Genomic DNA, 18,760 nt, shown 5'->3' with positions numbered 1-18,760 from the left:
TTTTGAAACAAAATGTTTTATTTTAGATGGCAGCTTCTGTATTCAGCACAGAAACTGTGATAGAGCCTGGCCCTTCTTTTATGGGTCTGCCTCTGCCACCATCTGTTCAGAAATTACCTACCACCCTCTCTCCTGCTTTCCTTGATAGCTGGGGTCAGCCTTCAGAAACAGGCATTTCTCTACTGACATATTAAGAATCAAATCACATGCATTCTCACACATATACACGCAAACACACAAACACATATATACAATACTTTCTTCCAATACAAGAAAAATACAAACGCAGAATGTGTACTACTGCTTTTCCAGGAAATCTTAACCTATTCAGAGCTCTGGAATTATTATTTTTTGAAATAAAATATTTATTCAAGCAAATAAATCATTTATTTGTTCAATGAATGTATTTTGAACTTTTGCCAGATACTATGTTAGATTTTAAGGGTGAAGCAATATCACATATGCAGGCTCTGTCCTCATGGAATTAATTCCTAAAGGTGAATAAAACCAGATCATTAAAAAAATATTAAATATTAATATTTTTCAATGCTTGACACTTGAAAAAATTAAGCTTTATTTTTAAAAGCAAATTAATCACTATGACAATAAATGTTCTGTGTGCCCAGCAGTTTGGTAAGCATTGTGTGTGATACAAAGAAATAAAAGTGTAAGACTAAGGTACCTTAAACTCAGGAAGGAACAACCAGCACAAAATAGTGAAGGCAAAAGTGAATTTGTAAGTTAAATTAAAAAAATAAAAATCATTCAAATGTTTTGACTTAACAACAAAAAAAATCAACAGCTGAACTGAACAAAATACTTAATTAAAAATAAAATAATATCAATAAGATTTGTTTTAAACAACTCACAAAGTGTTTTTTCTACAAAAAAAATCAGAAAATAAGCTAAAAGAAAATTAAACCTTATGAAACAGGTAAGATTTCGTCACGAAATGCATGCTAAAGAAGTTATTCAAAAGTTCCAGAACACAGAATTATTTTTACATGACAAACTTCCATTGAATTAAATATTGATCTATATTCACTCTAAAGTGACCCTTACATCCATCAGTTAAGCTCTATCATTTCTCCCTTGGGAATATCTTAAGAGCTCATCCCATTTTGTTCATTCCCTCTGCCACCATCCTAGTCCAGATGCTCATCTTGAGTTTCATGGAGACAACCATGGTGCATCATTGCTGGTCTGTCTTTCTTTCATCTCTCGTAGTTAACATGGCACTGAATCTTCCTAAATCGCCATTATTAAAGCATGTCCCATGCTGACAATCGATCACTGGACTCCTTATACCTAATAAGCCAAGTCTAAACTTAGCCTGGCTTGAAATTTCCACAGAAATCAGCCCTGCCTCTTCAACTTTATTTTTCATCTGTCGCAGCTATCAACACTCAATCTTATGATGTTGACATCTAAATGACATGGAAGTCACTTTATCCTACTCCACACTTCTGATTTCAACATATCCCTCATTTCTGATGCCATCTGTACATCAATATGTCTATTCAGTGCAAACCCATCAAGTCTTCTATGACAAAGCCAGTCTATCCTGGGCTGTTCTTTCCACAAGACTTTGATTTCCCACAGAGTATGCCATTTTCATGAGGTTGTTGTTATTTCATAGGATCCAGGTAAGAACTTCGGCTCTGGTGTGAAGCCAGCTGGGTTTCAATTCTGGTTTTGCCAATGACTTATTGTGTACCTCTAGAAAATTCACTTGGCTTTTGTCATCTATAAAGATGAAAAGAATATTAGGACCTGTAAAGTTGAGCAGCTGTGCATCAGTAAGCTCCGTAGTTGTTAATTATCTTTGTCATTAGCAAGAACTTGTTGGATTTTGCAGGCTGATCTGAGACTTCAGGTTGGTTGTCCTCATCCACTTATGACTTGGCTCTTCTGGAATTGAAAGGGAAACCTCAATGGGCTGGACTGATGCATCTACTCCATCAATGCCCCAGGCCCTGAATTGTTTCTCCCATTTGATTGAAACCAATGTGGAGCATTGATATAAAATTCTATATGCACATCAATTGCAACAACTCTATTACTTTTTCACCCCAAAAGGAAGCAGATTTTCCCTTTCAAGGCTAGCGAACCCTCAGCAAGAATTTAGCAGAATCTTGTATGCACAGGTAAAATGCTGAGAAATCCCATTCATGACAAAACAAGGCATTTCTAAAGAATAGTTACCTTTTGAGACCAAAACATTCCTATGCAGAAACATAAAATACTATTATCATAGTTTTAACCTCTGCTTATTTGTGCCGTAATATATAACACTTTCCAGTATTGCTATATGATGTTCTTACATGTGGCACATTTAAATAAAACAATTATTAATTAAGATCTCAGTTCTTTTGGATAAAGCCTGATTTCATTCTCAGGTCTCTGCTACCTCCTCATTTCCCCACTCTATTAAGTATAATCAATACTCCTAAAGTAGTTTTTCTTTGGTCTTATTTGGGTCTGAATACACTGATCTACCTACGAAATGACTGATCAGTTTTAGTTTTGGCCAAATCCTGGCTCAAATTGTAAAAACCAAAGGATTGTCAGCTTTTTGACACAAAAATACAATACCACAGTGTTTACAAAATGAGAGGACTTTCAAATGGTGTTTGTTAAGTTAGACCTATAAAGTGAAACCAGATCTGGGAACAGATCACTGAGCTGATGGAAACAAGGGCATCAGGGACACAACTGTCATTTCACTCATTGAAACAAATTAATTGTATCAATTATGTAACAATCTATTCCACTCTGTCTCTTAATTCTTTTGAGGTTGCTGAAAGAGGATCAGAGGATACTCCACTTTCTCCCAACACGTGGCCTTTCTGAAATAGAGGAAAATATTCCGAAGTGGTTAGGCAGGGAGGGGGTAGAAACAAGGTCAATAAGAGACTCAAGGGTGAGTCATAGCTGAAGCCACAGTAAAGCCCACATATAGGGTAGGGTGAGGGCACAGTGGTTGGAAGGTGCAGGAAGGAGCAGCTTGAATGGGGGCTGGCTAGTATAAGAAGTGGGCCACACCTGTAATCCCAGCACTTTGGGAGGCGAGGCGGACGGATCACGTGGTCAGGAGATCAAGACCACCGTGGCTAACACAGTGAAACCCCGTCTCTATTGAAACTACAAAAAAGCCAGGCATGGTAGCATACGCCTGTAGTCCCAGCTACTCAGGAGGCTGAGGCAAGAGAATCACTTGCACTCGGAAGGCGGAGGTGGCAGTGAGCTGAGATTGCGCCACTGCACTCCAGCCTGGGCGACAGAGTGAGACTCCGTCTCAAAAAAAAAAAAAAAAAAAAAAAGAAAAAGAAAAAGAAAGAATTCGGTGCTTTCACAGTAAGGGCTTTGAGTGGTGTCCAGGTGATCTCTTTAAAAATCAATAAAACATTGTGGTATCTCTCCTTTGTAGGTATGGAAGTGGAATGACGGTATGCCACTTTAAAAAGTAACAGAAATGCACATGTAGTAGGTGCTCTGTACATATTATTTGAAAATACAGACCATCTTTTCTGCTCCCCAGTTTTACTGGTTTGGCTGGATAAGGAGCCATGATAGAGAAAATTCTAGATTTACCCAAATGAGATATTTGCATTACAAAATGTTTTTATATGACAAAATGGCTCACAATGATATTCCTTTAAATGAAAGTTCCTGACAGCATTACTAATTGACCATGACTTTTCTTTTAAGTTTTAGGAATCAATGTATTACCTGCACTTAATTTTATGAAATGTAATTTTATGAAATTATGAATTGTATAATGTTCAGAAACTATATTGGAATTTATCTTTAAAGTGCAGAGTGATGGAGATATAGAGTTGAAATAAAGAGAAACCAAAATGACTTGTTAAGAAAGACCACAATCCAAATGCAGCTGACCCCAGCATATCTTCCCATCACAGGCAAAGGAGGCCAAGGAACCTCCCAGTACCTAGGAGTGGGGACTAGTACAGAATCTGGCGCTAAGGCAAGCCCATACCCCAAGTGAAGTTGTTGATGACTGAGTATGGTGGAAAGACAGGTGGGATGGTCTGATCAGCTCCCTGCCTATGATAAATTTGTCTCAGAACTTGGGTTTGCTGACATCCTGCGTAGCCCCAGGTAAGGAATGCCCTTGTCTGAGCCTAGCCCATTAGAGGCAGCTCAACTGCACTAAATCACTATTCCCAGACCAGCGGTCACTGAGGCATTCATTCTGCTGGCAAATCTAGGATTGAATTAGAGAACTATTAAGGCCTCTTATAGTCCTATAATTCTAAGATTTCTTTTATTCAATACTCACTCCTTGGACCCAGGCTAGGCACTAGCAGAATCCTTCCAGGCCGGGTTTTCTCTGGCTTGGTAAACTAATCCTCTTTAATACTCTCTCTGTCCAGACTATGTCTTCCAAATCTTTTCTTCATTGCTTATCTATCCAGAACAAAATAAGCCTTATGTGGCTCTCGGATCTGAGCAGTTAGATGTTTCCTTTTGTTCTTTGAGCTTTCCTTGCTTCTGCCCATGTTATATACGCATGTATGTTTGTGTGCCTACAGAAATACATCTTGCTACTTAGGCACACATGGAATGCTTGCTATTACATACAGAAGAAACCTGCTGTCAGCAAAAGCATTAATTGTGTTTCTGTTTATGTTCTATTCCCCAAGCTGGGATTTTTGTTTGAGTAGGAATTTGTTCCTTAATTAGAAACATTAGTAAGTGAAAAAATGTTTGCATTTCACAAATATATTTTCTGTTTCACAGTCCTCATAGCAGAAAGTCAGGCTCATGAAATATAATATTTACTTGCATAATTTTCTCTCCTTTTCCCCTGATATTTTGCCTTAACAGCAAGGGTGAAGAAAGTTATGCAAGCATATGGGTTCACCCTAGCAATCATCATTCATCTTTGCTTCCCTCATCCTTGTTTACTATAAGACCAAGTTAAATTGTATCTGGACTTTCTCAGATTTTTCCACAGCAGTGTTTCACGTTTCTGAAAAAGTCACTTTCAGCAAAAGATGGCAGAAAAGGCACATGCTGCATGAGTGCCTCTGATAAAAAGACAGAGATAATTTGCTAGTGATGGAACGCTGGAATTTATGGCGTTCAAGATGTGTTTGAAGCTGGGACATGAGCATCTCTAATTCAAGAGAAGAGGCCAGTGGGTTGCTGTAAAATTATTCCCTCCCTCGAGGGGCTGAAGGTGCCCTGGGGAAAGAGCCTTATGCCTCACAGTCCGGGGAGGATGCGGGGAGTAGGGCAAGGAGAAGTATGAGGGGGAACTGGACAGTGATTGAGGAATGATGGCTAAAATTAGTTTTTGCTTTCCCTCCCTTACCATTAGCAGACAGTCTGCCGCTCCAGCTGGCTTCTGTTGAAGTCAGAAAATTAACCTGTTCTCTGCCTCAGCAAGGACAAAGCATGTTCTACTCTTGCCTGTCAGTGTGGTTGGAGTTTTCAAAAGTGAGAGGGAAGATATGTGTAAAAAAAAAAGTCTTATTGATTTTTTCTTTTCAGAATATGCATGTGGAAGAAAATGTAAGTGCCAAACATAAAAATATAGTATTCTCATGTTTATTACATCAATAATAGCTTAATTTGCAGGACCTTTATAGTTAGTAGCAGTGTTTTAAGCACTCTGGATGCATGATGTTATTTTTTCCTCCAAGCAACCTTCTGAGATAGGCACTGTTGTTATCCCAAATGTACAGATGGAGAAAGTGAGCTGCAGAGGTCACTTGCCCATGGTTTCCTCCTTAGTATATAGTGGAACAGGGATTCTCTGACTCCAAATCTTGTGATGTTAACTATCTCATTGAACTATCTCAACTCAGAAAATGAGTCTGACATCAATGAGACTTACTGAATGAGTGAGTATAGGAAAATAAAATTACACTGCGTAAAGTAAGTACTTAGTAAACATCTGTGGAAAAAAGCTTACCCTTGTTCTGATCATGAGTCAAATCCTATTTAGTGTCTGGTCTTTTGAGGACTACTGTTTCTTCAGATTTTGTGTCTGTTTATGTGTGTGCACATGGATGTACAAGAGCACACATTGACTAAACTCTAAAATCTCAACTAAATTGAACTCTAAAAGTTCTCAACTAAATTGAACCAATTGATCTAACCAAATAGTCTATGTAGAATAGAAAACATATAATAACACTTCCATGTCTTTATAAAAGTTGGGATTAAGGATGCTTCTCAAAGTACAATCTAAAAGGAGTAACCCAAATTGGTGAAATAATCAAAAACAGGAAAATATATGCCACCTATATGGCACATGTGAACCCCATTTTTAAAATTCCAGTATATTCTACCTGTTGTGTTTTAAGGAAATTCTACCTGTTAGAGCATTTTATGGATGTGTACCTATGTGGCATACATTTTCAGCCATTTGATATAACTAAATGATCTATGTGTAATAGAAAACAACATATAATAACACATCTGTGTCTTTATAAGAGTTGGGATTAAGGATACTTGTCAAAGTACAATCTAAAAGGAGTAACACAAACTTGTGAAATAATCAAAAACAGAAAAATACACGCCACCTATCTTGCATATGTGGACCCCATTTTCTTAAGTTCCAGAATATTCTCCCTGTTGTGTTTTGAGGAAACTCTACTGGTCAGAGCATTTTATGAACGTAGGGCAGGTATTCTCACTGTGGTGTACATATGAAGCCCCTGGATACTCGGGCCTTGCCTCTGAAAGTTACACTCTGTAGGAGTGAGTTCAGTGTCCAGAAATCTGAATTTTTTTTTTATTTTTTATTTTTTAGACAGAATCTCACCCTGTTACCCAGACTGGAGTGCAGTGGTGCCATTTCAGCTCACTGCAACCTCCACCTCCCGGGTTCCTGCCTTGGCCTCCCAAGTAGCTGGGATTACAGGCACCTACCACCACGCCCAGCTAATTTTTGTATTTTTAGTAGAAATGGGGTTTCTCCATGTTGGTCAGGCTGGTCTTGAACTCCTGACCTCAGGTGATCCACCCACCTCGGCCTCCCAAAGTGCTGGGATTACAGGCGTGAGCCACCGCACCCGGCCAGACATCTGTATTCTTAATGAGCACCAACCATTGCAAAGAGTTGATGTAGTTAATTGAGGAAATGCCCTATATTAAGAAGGACTGCTTCTGTTTCCTCTCCCAAGACAGGAAAGTAGGCCTCCGTACTTTGCTTCATAAAACCATATGCATCATTTTGCTTGTATTAAATAAAATTTTCACTGCATTCATTTTGCTTGGTAAGTGGCATGTGACTACAGTACATAGTAATTACATGTTCCTGAAGACTACTCGGTAATTTGCACTTAATAAGACCAAAAATAATTATCCTGTACTCCAATCTAGAAAACATAAATAATCGTAAATATATGGTACTCACCATGTAATTACTTTGCCACTCCACTCAACTCTCCATAAGATTGAGCAGTTACTGAGGAAGTAAAGAATCATCACAAAATATTCCCTATTTTGCCTGATAAACTAAAGCTACTCAACCACAACATTTGCATTTTCAGACACATTTTCTAAGGTTCAGAATTTAAATCAGAAAATTTAAAGGAAAGAGCATTCCTGAGCTCTTTGGGGACTTTCTGATCTGACCTTTTACATAGTAGTGCTAGAAAATTTCTCTGAAATTTAAACAATTTTCAAACTCTTTAAAAATATGACATAACCCACCTGTCTGGGATGACCTTTCAAAGCTACTTCTAATTCTGTTCTCTGAGTTAGTAGGGATTGATTAAACTTTAGGTCTGAGACACACTTACATGGAGAAGAGGGACAGGAGCGAGCATTCCCCAGACAAACTTGCCTGCTTACATTTAGACTTGAGGTTCCTTTTCTTCTTAATGGGATGAGCTGCAAAAGCCTTTCCACACAGCACTGTGCTCCATGTAGGGTTTCCAGGTTATACTGGCATCCGTGGTTTTCCACGAACTCTGCAAAGCAATCGATAGTCAAAATCATGTTTTTGTAATGAACACAGTTAGAGACCTTCTCCCGTGGCTAGCAAGATGGAAGGACCTAGGTAGATAGCTGAATCACCTGCAATAGATTTGTTTTGTTTTTTCATTTTTGTGGTTGTCTTCACAAGCACAGTAATGTTGAAACCCTTTGTGTTCTATTACCTCTCACCAAAAGCAACTACCACACCTATAAAGATTACTATACCATTGAAAGTGTATCACTACCATATGCAAAGAGAAGCATGTTGAAAAAACAAAAAAAAACCCATTCATTCATTTATTCAACAATTATTGATTAAAAGCCCACTATACACCAGGCTGCTTAGGTGCTGGGAATGTGGAAATGAGTAAAACAGAAGTTACCTGATCTTATGGAGCTTAAATTCAAGTGAGTGGAGCAAACAAATGCTATCAGATCCCCTGTAATGCTTGCTTTGAAAACATGAATTTGTTTCAATGCAATGTATTAGGGAACAATTTGGGTGTAATGTGAATTTTGTGTTTGCTTATGCATGATTTGTCCGTGAGAAACACTGCAAGGTAGAAAACTGCACCCAGCTGACCTGAGTCACATAGGAATATACAGAGTGGACATGCTTAAGGATCTACCAGCTTCCTCCGTTCTCCACGTTACTATGAGCCACATCCATCTACATCTGGCATTACAACTGTTGATCCATTTTCACATAATCCTTGTTCTGTCACATTACAATCACTGACAGGCTGCAACCCATCCCTGCCCCCACAAGCAAACTTCAGATCTTTTTCAGGGTACGGTAGTATTTACGTGTATCTTGATCACTTAACATATATAAAACTGTGCTATCATTTTTATTGTTGCCATCTTTTCTCATAACGTGTCCCTGATGAAGTTTTTGCATGTTGGGCCCCCAACCCCATTTTCCCCTTAAGTCCTCTGGTTTACGTAGTACAGTTTCATGTGACATAGTGATTTTTAGGAACACATATGTCACGTTATAGCAGAACTACATATAAACAAGCAAACTCCCAAATAAACAAGATAACTCCAGGTAATGGGAAATAGTTTGAGAAAAGTAAATCAGGGAACATAGTTGAAAGTACCTGGATGGAGTGGGGAGGCCCTTCTTTAGATAGGGTAGCCAAGGAGACCTCTCTGAGGTCACATTTAAACTGACACCTGAATAACAAGAAGGAGCCAGTCATGCAAAAATGTAGGTAAGAGCATTCTAGGAGGAGTGATGGTGGGATTTGTGGGGGCAAGGGATGCAAAGGTCTTAAAACAGGAATAAGCTTCAAGTGTTAGAGGAACAAAGAGGACCAGAGCAAAGAACAGGGGGGTGAGAACAGTAACTGAGTTTCAACTCATATAGATATAGCAGAACATTATAGGTCATAGGAATTTTAGATTAAGTGTGATGAGAAGCCATTGGAGGACTTTTTCCACTACTGATCGAAGCACCTGCTCTATTTACAAATGAACATCTGAGGTCTACAGAGTGTACAATTCATGCCCAAGGTCATGTCTCCAGCCAGATTCTAGGTCTCATATCTTTCCTCATGGGAACAGATATACACATGCAGCCATTCCTAGATGAGTCCTTCATTTGAACTCTTGGGAAAGAGGATATCGATGGGGAAATTTTCCCAGATTGTCCCAAAACAGATTCTGGATCCATTAAAATCATGATGATACTGGACAGAAGTCCAGTTTAATCAGGCCATGTCCAATGTCCTGTTTCATTCCACTGGTGAGAGAAAAATAGGCCAGATAAATGCCAACTGAGCCATCAGAGGTGCTAGCAAGATTTGTAAGACAGTCAGTCTTGCTTAAGCAACTGCCGGTGCCCAGACCTACCACCCATGAGGAGGGCTTCTGAGGAGTGCAGTGATGCAGTCAGTGAATGTCCAGAGTGCTCCACGCTTTCCCACTAACTGACATGAGACACGAGGCATGAGAATCCCTTGACAGTGGATTACAAGGCTGCACAATGAGTCCCACAACTGAAAGAAGTTGTGGAATTTCTTTTCTTAGATGGATTGACACTTGTTCTTTATCAAAGCCAGTCGGAAGACAGAAGAATAAATTTAACTTGACAATAGGCTAAATGCCACAGGGTAAATGCCTTGGCAAAAAGCAGGCTATTTGGCGTTCTGCTCTACACTAAGCAAAAGAGGCAGCTGCGTGTAGGGTGTGGTGTGAAGAGGCTGCTGGGTGTCCTGTGAGGGTCTGGAGCAGGTGGCCCTGTGTGCCCTACCCACAGCCCTGAGCTTACTCGTCGTTTGCTCCTCCTCAGTCCTACAGTCCTGCCTGCAGCCCTCCATGTCTCTTGTCTCTAGAAGATGGGAGGAGACGATGAGTGGTGAGGTACTGAACAGGTCTATGATTCTTAGGCTGAGCTTCAAAGCATGTCTTCCCAATCCCACCCCCACCCTCAGCCTGCAAGCCTCTCCAGGGCAGCACAAGATCCGTAAGTGATTCCTACCCTCAGCTACAGACTTGTTCTCCACTGCCTCATTCCACATCTGCATAATCCTGAATCTTTCACGTAGACCTTTATGCCTTTTACAAAGCTATACCATTTGCCACAAAATACTGCTAAGCCCTCCACTCCCACAGGATTCCAGGAAGCAGGGCAAGCCCACATTCACTCATTCATCAAATCAGCACATATTTACTGGATAGCTCATGATAGCTGTGCACTATTCTCAGTGCTAGGAATTAATCTATGAAGAAGACAGACCCAAGATGTGCCCTCTGGACCTCCTCTTAGGATGTACATCCCTTTGGCCATATATCCCAAGGATGGCCCTAAGTCCAATGCAGCAGAGGTAGCTATGATGCTTGTTAAACATGTGAGTTCCACGGCCCACTCTAGACCTTTTGTAGAAACTGAGTTTCTAGGATGGTGCCTTGGAATCTGCAGTTTTCCAAGCTTCCCCAGTGATTTTTATAAAAACTAAAGTTCAAAAACTACTGCTCCAAGGAATGAAGGACTGTAGCTGAAGAGGTTCTTTCTGCTCCTTAGAGTCTGGCCTCAGAGCAAGGGGCATCTTCTGCTCATGAGACCATTCAAGGATGTTCTCTGGGGATTCCATGCCTTATAGGTAGTCAGGGCTGGAAGTTGTTTGGGTCTTGGATTTGAAGGCAACCACAAAGCCCTCACCCCAACAAGTGGTCTCCAGGAGCCACGTATTTTATCAGGATTGCTTCCTTTGTGCCCAGACATAGCTGTCTTTTAAAATTAGTCGCTCCTAGGAATGGCTTGGCAATAAACAATGACTAGTTATTTGTACCTTATTTTAAACCAGGGCTCCATATCCCGGCTGTCAGTGATGGCCCGCAGAGAGCGGACACGGATAGGAATGGGAATGTGTATTCCGGGACATGTGGCCATGGTGGCCTACAAGTCTTCGGGAAAGGGGAAGCGTGGCAGCTGTGACAGCATTAGGGCTTGGGAGGAGATCAGGGGAGAAAGAAGGCAGAGAGTAGCTGGAGGTCAAAGAGGTTACTGGGAGAGTCGGGTTCTTCTTCTTCACAGCTTTGCCTGCATCCTGATTTACTTTAGACTGGATGTCTTTCGGACACATTGAGCAAGTGCAGTCTCCTCTGTCCTTCTCCCACTGCAACCAGCTCACAGCACGGATCCCATCTATGGCTTATCCACACACACATCGTTATCACCTGCCCTTGCCCGGCCCTCTACAGTAGTCTGTAAACTTATTGGGGGCAGGGCAAGATCCACATGTGATGCATGTTTGCCCCCCACACTCCCTAACAGAACTTTCATGTGTAGTGTGCTGAATAAATATTTGCCAAAGTAACCCCAGCACTTTGGGAGGCTGGGGCGAATGGATCACCTGAGGTCAGGAGTTTGAGACCAGCCTTACCAACATGGTGAAACCCTATCTCTACTAAAAATGCAAAAATTAGACAGGCATGGTGGCAGACGCCTGTAATCCCAGCTGCTCAGGAGGTTGAGGCAGGAGAATCGCCTGAACCCAAGAGGTGGAGGTTGCAGTGAGCCGAGATCATGCCATTGTACTCCAGCCTGGGCAACAAGAGCAAAACTCCATCCCGGGGCTGGAGGGGGGTGGGGGAAGAGTGAATGAATGCAAATTGAATGGATGGAAATTTACGGAGGTCAGAACCTGGCTCTGCCTGATTTATTCAGCCCCTGGCATAGCATCGCATGCAAATAGCCATTTAATACTTGTGTTTGATGATCGTGAAAGTGATAATAACACCCTGCAAGGGATGATTGAGAATAAGGCTCTTTATTTGTGGTATCTTTTGTTGGAAACTGCCTTAAATCTGTTTTAGAAGTAGGCAGGGTACAAATAAAAAATGAATGAATGGATGGGGCTTTAAACCCCTGGGGCCTCTCTAGACTCTCCATTTCCTCTCATACCCCCAGGGCAAAGCAGCCTTCTGGGGATGGAAGGTGAAGATAATTTTTTCATTCATGCATGTATTCATTCAACAAATGAGTTTGGAAAACCAGACCATGCTACTCTTAAGCAGTCACCTTGCTGCAGGGTTTCTAGACCAAGTGACTTACTGAAGTTTCTTTCAAGGCTGTGATTCTTGATTCTACTCAGAAATGTTGGGGATATTGAGGAAGAGATATTGATAAGGCCCCACAGGCATCAGAGATTTAGGTAATGTGTGCAGGCAGCAGGTCTCCATTGTCTCTGCCTATCTTAATACAAAAGCACTGGTGAAATTGCTTTAATGCTTTGTTTGGCATCTGTTTATGTCAAGTCAGATCTTCTCCCAACATCCAAATGAAACCTGATGTGACCTCACATAATACAGCAGATGTGTCACCTTGTAACAAACCCTGCACAAAGGTCTTACTTGACATTTAAATGCATCAACATGGAAATTATATATGATCAGATTTACCTTTCCTAAGCATTTTGCTTCTAGTGGTACCTAAATTATACCAGTTGATTAAAATAGGCAATCAATGTCTGCCTGTCGGTGGTGTCTTAACTTGCTATATATACTGTTGGTAAGTATCACAACATTATTTTAATCTGTAAATCAGATTTGTCAGGTCTGATTTATTTAAACGGCTCTCATGTCCCAAATTCTCTCTGACAGCCCCAATGTGGGAGCCTATCCTCTTCTTGAAAAGGTAATATTGCCTGGGGCTTGTTGCTAGCTTAATAGAGGCAAGGACACTCTGTAGCAAGAAATAAGAGAAAGACAGGCCACCTTTTCCATAACAAGTTTCTGCAGGCCTCCAATAGCTCAGCCAAGCAGCATCTTTTCACAGAAATTAGGAGAGTACTGACTGATCTGGGGGCAAGGCCAAACACATTATTTATGTCAATAATATTATTGATAACAATAACAAAAAATGTTCCCTCATTTACTATGTGCTATGCACTGGGCTAAGTAATTTTTTAAAATGCATTATCCTTTTCAATTCCTACAGCAACCCCATAAGCAAGTACTGTTTTATATATGCCAAAGCTCGCGTTGAGAAAAGTTTAGAAACTTGCTCAGATTTGTCTGGCGCCAGCCTGCGGCCCTAACCATCAGGCGCAGACACACAGCCTCTCTCCAAAGAGTTATTATGATTAACTGGCTTTTTAAAGGAGGGATGGGACTGGGGGGGACCATTTGTTCGGGGTTACATTCGTACCCAAGACCACTATGGTTCCTTCAAATTCTGTAATACTCACTTCAATAAACCCGTTAATTTGCTGTTTCTCAGCCTTTTAAAATGAGCAAGTCTTTCTACACTTAAATAATAATAGATACTTACTTTTAATATTTATTATGTATAAAAATGACAAAAAGTGCCTTTTAAATGAGTTCCATTACATGCTATTTATTATGGCCTCTTAGATGTGTTTTCGTGATGTATCCCTTATTTAGTGTACAAACAGTGCTTCGCAGGCAGTGGAATTTAGGGACTTCCTACAAGAGGTGATAGGGGCCTATTGGAAGATGAGAGCCAGCACTGTAATTTAGAAGATACATCAAGGATGCCAGGGAAAATGCCAAGAACTCAGAAATCATGGTCTTGCTTCATGTCTTTTTTGTACTGTAGGGCAGTCTTGGTTGGGCAAGGCAGCTAACTTCAGTGAGCCTTAATTAACTTATTTTTACAGAGCTGTAACTTTTTCTCTACTTCTTAGATTGGCTAGAAAGACCAAATATGGTCCTCTCTTTCATAGTGCTTTGTTTGCTATGATGTATTACAAAAATGCAAATAAATGGTGGTTACAGTATCCAAATGGTCTCATATCCTATCATTGTATACAGAAGATTTTACTTTGGGAAACCAACAGCATTTTACAATGGAGTTCTATGAGTAAAGTGCCCCTCAAGCCCCAACAGCTGGCTCATAGTAACAGTGATTTGTGGAATTAAATGAATTATCTTCGAGGAAAAATCCTGTAGAACGTATTCACAAGTTCCACCCCCGACCCCACCCTGCAGCCGTCCATCTGTTAAAAAAAAAAAAACTGTTTTGCTACTTATTTTTTGCTAGAACTGCATTTAAATGTAAGGTAAGATTTTCCAAATGAAATTTGACAGGTTTTTTGTTTGTTTGTTTTTTGTTTGTTTGTTTGTTTGTTTGTTTTACAAGACCTGCCTGTGTTTGTCTTCAGCTCTCTTCTCCCCAGGGTGTTTCCAGTGGGCTGGGAAGGCTGCCAAAGGGTAGGCTAGAGGCTGAAGTCTCCAGGGAGTCTGGGTTTGGGGAGAGAGAAGAGTTATTGTAGTATAGGAGCAGCAGATGGACGGGAAGAAGGAGCTTCAGCATTCATTGATGGGCCCAACCCACTGGAGGAAGCCTCTTCCTGGGGCTGGAGGAGCTTCCCTGGCATGGGAGGAGCAAAGCTGAAGGAGGCAGGCTGGCTGGGAGTACAGGAGGACCATGTAAGGCCCCCTCTGCCCTACCTCACCCCACCCGTCATGGCTCTGTCCTGGGTTTCAAAGTGGTCCCATCACCTCCTCTACACTTCTTCCATTCAGATAGTCCCTTGTCTTGTGTGCCGTGGTTCCATCTTACATTTCTGCTGACTGGAGGGTCCAAACTAGTCTCTGGTCCCACAGCATTTCAGACCTCTCTGAAGAGCATGATTCGTTGGAAAATAAAGAAGCCCTGAATCTATACATATCTTCTACAACTGTCAGTCTTATGTTGAAACCCTTACAATTTCTTTAGGGTTAGCTATAGCACAGATAAGAAATACAAGTCCACTACATATGGTGCAAAATAAATTCTGCCTTCAGTGATCCGAAGCCAGGGCTGGCAAACGTTTTCTCTAAAGGACAACCTAGTCAATATTTTAGGCTGTGAGGGCCATACATCCTTTATCACAGCTATGTCTTTGTAAGCAGCCATAGACTATATGAATATAGTGGTGTTCCAGTGAAACTCTATTTATAAAAACAGGTGTCAGGGCTAGAGTTTGCTGATTGCTGGAGCAATAAAAACATTTTTTCCTTTTTCTTTCTTCCTTTCTTTCTTTCTTTCTTTCTTTTTTATTGAGATGTCACTTTGACATTTCGGATTTCAGTAAATACTAGAATGCCTGAATCTCCTCCCCTTTCTCCATTTGCATTGTCAGGTGAGCTCACTGTTGTAGCTAAATGAGAATTGAGATGGGAACATTGGTTTGTTCAGACAGTTGCCATCTCTCTGAAAAGAGTAGCTGAGAAGTTGCATGTGTGCAACATAGGAAAACACAGAGGAAAGATAACTGGATGCCTAACTAATGAAGAAATTCCCCTGACACTCATAAAAAGCCTGAGCAGAAAGGGCCTCTGCTCTCTGGCTCCCTCCCACGCCCTATCCCATATACACTCCTAGTCCCTCTAATGAGAGTTGGCCAGCCCAAAGGATCCCACAAAGGACTCCAGCCATGACCCCAGTCATGTCTGTCCTCTCACTCTCCAAGATTTCCTGCCCCACTATCCTTCCTCTGCAGAGACATTGCCTTTTCAGAGGGGTAATTAACTTCAGTGAAACTCCAGCAAGGCCATTTGTCTAGGGGGCAGAATTTTAGCTTGTTCAACCTCTATCCTTTAGAGAGTAGATTAGACTGACTTCAGCAAAGTTGAATCCCTGGTATTAGCCTTTCAGCTGCCCGCTCCTGCCTTTCCTCTTTTGTAAGCCGTGCTCCTCAGACTCTGTACAAAAAGAGTCACTACTCAGAGAAAAGTTTTGAATTAGCACAAGAACTGGATATACCTGAAACCACAAATCACAAATTTGAGCTACAGAGAGCCTCCCTTGCAGGCATTTGCAATTGCAGTTTGAAGACCAGCCATCTGGATGTTGTCTCAAAGTGTGAGTCTCCATTGTGGCTCCGTCTGTGAAGGAAAAAGTAAAGTCCCTGGAAGAATTTAGAGAGTGGGAGTAGGGGTTTAGAAGGCAGTTACACGTAGACATGACTAGTATTTCCTAGAGGACTGAGTTTTGTAGTGCCTTAGTAATAAGCAAAGAGCCAAAGAGAGGGTTTGTCAGTCATGAATGAAAAGCAGTGGTTCGCAATCAGGGGCAGTTTCTCTGCCAGGGGCACACTTGGCAATGCCTGGAGACGTTTTTGGTTGCCACACCTGTCACAGTGGGGAGGGTGCATACTAATGGCATCTAATGGGTAGAAGCTAAGGATGTTGCTAAACATCCTACGGTGCACAGAACAGACCCCCACAATAAGGATTATCCAGCATCAAGTGTCAATAGTACTGAGGTTGAGAAACACTGAATGAAAGGTGTTTCATGTTCTGAGCAGCCCTCCACTGTGAGTGGTTAAACCATGAGTGGATATGCCGGCTGAGTCACACGAGGGTCCCCTCCCAGCAGGCTTCCTTCAGGGTGTGTGCATGGCTAGACAGCAGAGGGCACCACTCCCACCATACCACCTCCATTCTGGTGGCAAGAAGGGGTACATGGATGGGAAATACTTTCATGTTTCTTCCCAGATACGGTGCTATTTTTTTCTAATAAATGTAGGTAAGGGGGCATGTCTCCCCCACGCTCTGCATGGTCAGGGAGACGGGGCAGAACCAGAGAGCCTGGCTCTGACTCTGGCAGAGCCTCCTGATCCTGCTCCAGCCCCTGCTGACTCCTAGTGTGAGCTCTCCCCTGGACCCTACTGACAAAGCAAGTGCTTGCCCTCCCAGTGGTCCTCTCCTTGGCCTGCTGAGCCATGGGCTCCTTGACCATGTTTCTCTTCCTCTTTCCATCCAATCCTACCCACTTTCCATCTTTAAAAAATACTCCAAGTTTCCGGTCTGCTGATGTCCACTTTCTTTGCTTTGTAGGGATTTAGTGAATTTATTCTTGCATACATATTTCCTTGGTCATTTCAGTGGACTTTAGGAAGGCACAGAGGTAGAGGGATCCCTGTAGAACAGCAACTCATCCACTGGATTGAACACCAAGACAGTCACTGGTGGCCTAACAAGAGTAGTGTCAGTAGAGTATGTTGGCAAAAGCCAAACTGTAGTAGGTTGAGTAGATTTGAGTAAAGAAAGGCATTTTGGTTATCTATAGCTATGGGACAATCCACCCTAAAACTTAGTGGCTTAAAACCTCCATTTATTATTATCTTTTAGAGTTTCATGGGTTGATTGGGTTCAGTTAGACGGTTGTAGATTGGGGTCTGTTTTGGGCTGAATTGTTTTCCTCCAAAAGATATGTTGAAGTCCTAACCCCTGTTGCCTCAGAATTTGGCCTTATTTAGAAATAGGGTCTCTGTACACATGCACATGTATGTTTATTACAGCACTATTCACAATAGCAAAGACTTGGAACCAACCCAAATATCCATCAATGATAGACTGGATTAAGAAAATGTGGCACATATATGCCATGGAATACTATGCAGCCACAAAAAAGGATGAGTTCATGTCCTTTTCAGGGACATGGATGAAGCTGGAAACCATCATTCTCAGCAAACTATCACAAGGACAGAACACCAAACACCACATGTTTTCACTCATAGGCGGGAGTTGAAAAATGAGATCACTTGGACACAGGGCAGGGAACATCACACACCAGGGCCTGTCAGGGAGTGGGGGGCTGGGGAAGGGATAGCTTTAGGAGAAATACCTAATGTAAATGATGAGTTGATGAGTGCAGCAAACCAACTTGGCACATGCGTGCCTACGTATCAAACCTGCAAGTTGTGCACATGTACCCTAGAACTTAAAGTATAATAAAAAATAAATAATAAATTAATACATAAAAAAGAAATAGGATCTTTGTAGATAGAATTATCTAATGTGAAGTCATAATGGAGTATGATGGGCTGTAAATACCATATGACTGGCATCCTGGTAAGAAGAGGAAGGAGACACATAGAGAGAATGCCATGTGATGACAGAGGCAGAGCTCAGACCGATGCCACTGTAGTCCAAGGAATACCAAGGATCGATGGCCACCACCAGAAACTAGGAAAAGGCAAAGGAAGGATTCTACCCAGACTTCAGAGGGAGCGTGGCCCTGCCAACACCTTGATTTCGGACTTCTCACCTCAGAAACTGTGAGGAAATAAATTTCTTCTTTGTGAGCCACCCAGTTTGTGGTACTTGATATGGAATCCCTAGGGGACTAGTACAGAATCTCTCATACAATTGCAGTCAGATCTTGACTTGGGCTGGAGTTAAATTCTTAGTCCATTCCTGGTGCTATAACCAAAGCCCTTAGGCCGGGTAATCCATAAGCAATAGAAATTTATTTCTCACAGTTGTAGATGTAGAGAAGTTCAAGGTCAAGGTACCAACAGGTGCAGGTGAGGACTTTCTCCCTGCTTCATAAATGGCACTG

General features: G+C 41.5%; 1 protein-coding gene and 1 long non-coding RNA gene across 5 annotated transcripts in view; one reads left to right on the top strand and one right to left on the bottom strand.

The window, feature by feature from the left end:
* LOC105490833 (semaphorin 6D) overlaps positions 1-18,760 on the top strand; it is a 591,034-nt gene that overhangs the window by 388,862 nt on the left and 183,412 nt on the right. The gene's annotated exons all lie outside the window — the stretch shown is intronic.
* On the bottom strand, positions 409-7,954 carry LOC105490827 (uncharacterized). The gene is made up of 3 exons (XR_011625426.1): positions 7,834-7,954; positions 1,774-1,911; positions 409-491 (listed from the first exon to the last, which is right to left on the bottom strand). It is a non-coding gene; the product is annotated as an uncharacterized lncRNA (long non-coding RNA).

Source organism: Macaca nemestrina, chromosome 7 (genome assembly GCF_043159975.1).
Source record: "Macaca nemestrina isolate mMacNem1 chromosome 7, mMacNem.hap1, whole genome shotgun sequence".
NCBI classification, from domain to species: Eukaryota; Metazoa; Chordata; class Mammalia; order Primates; family Cercopithecidae; genus Macaca; species Macaca nemestrina.
This window is presented reverse-complemented; position numbering and strand designations above follow the sequence as displayed.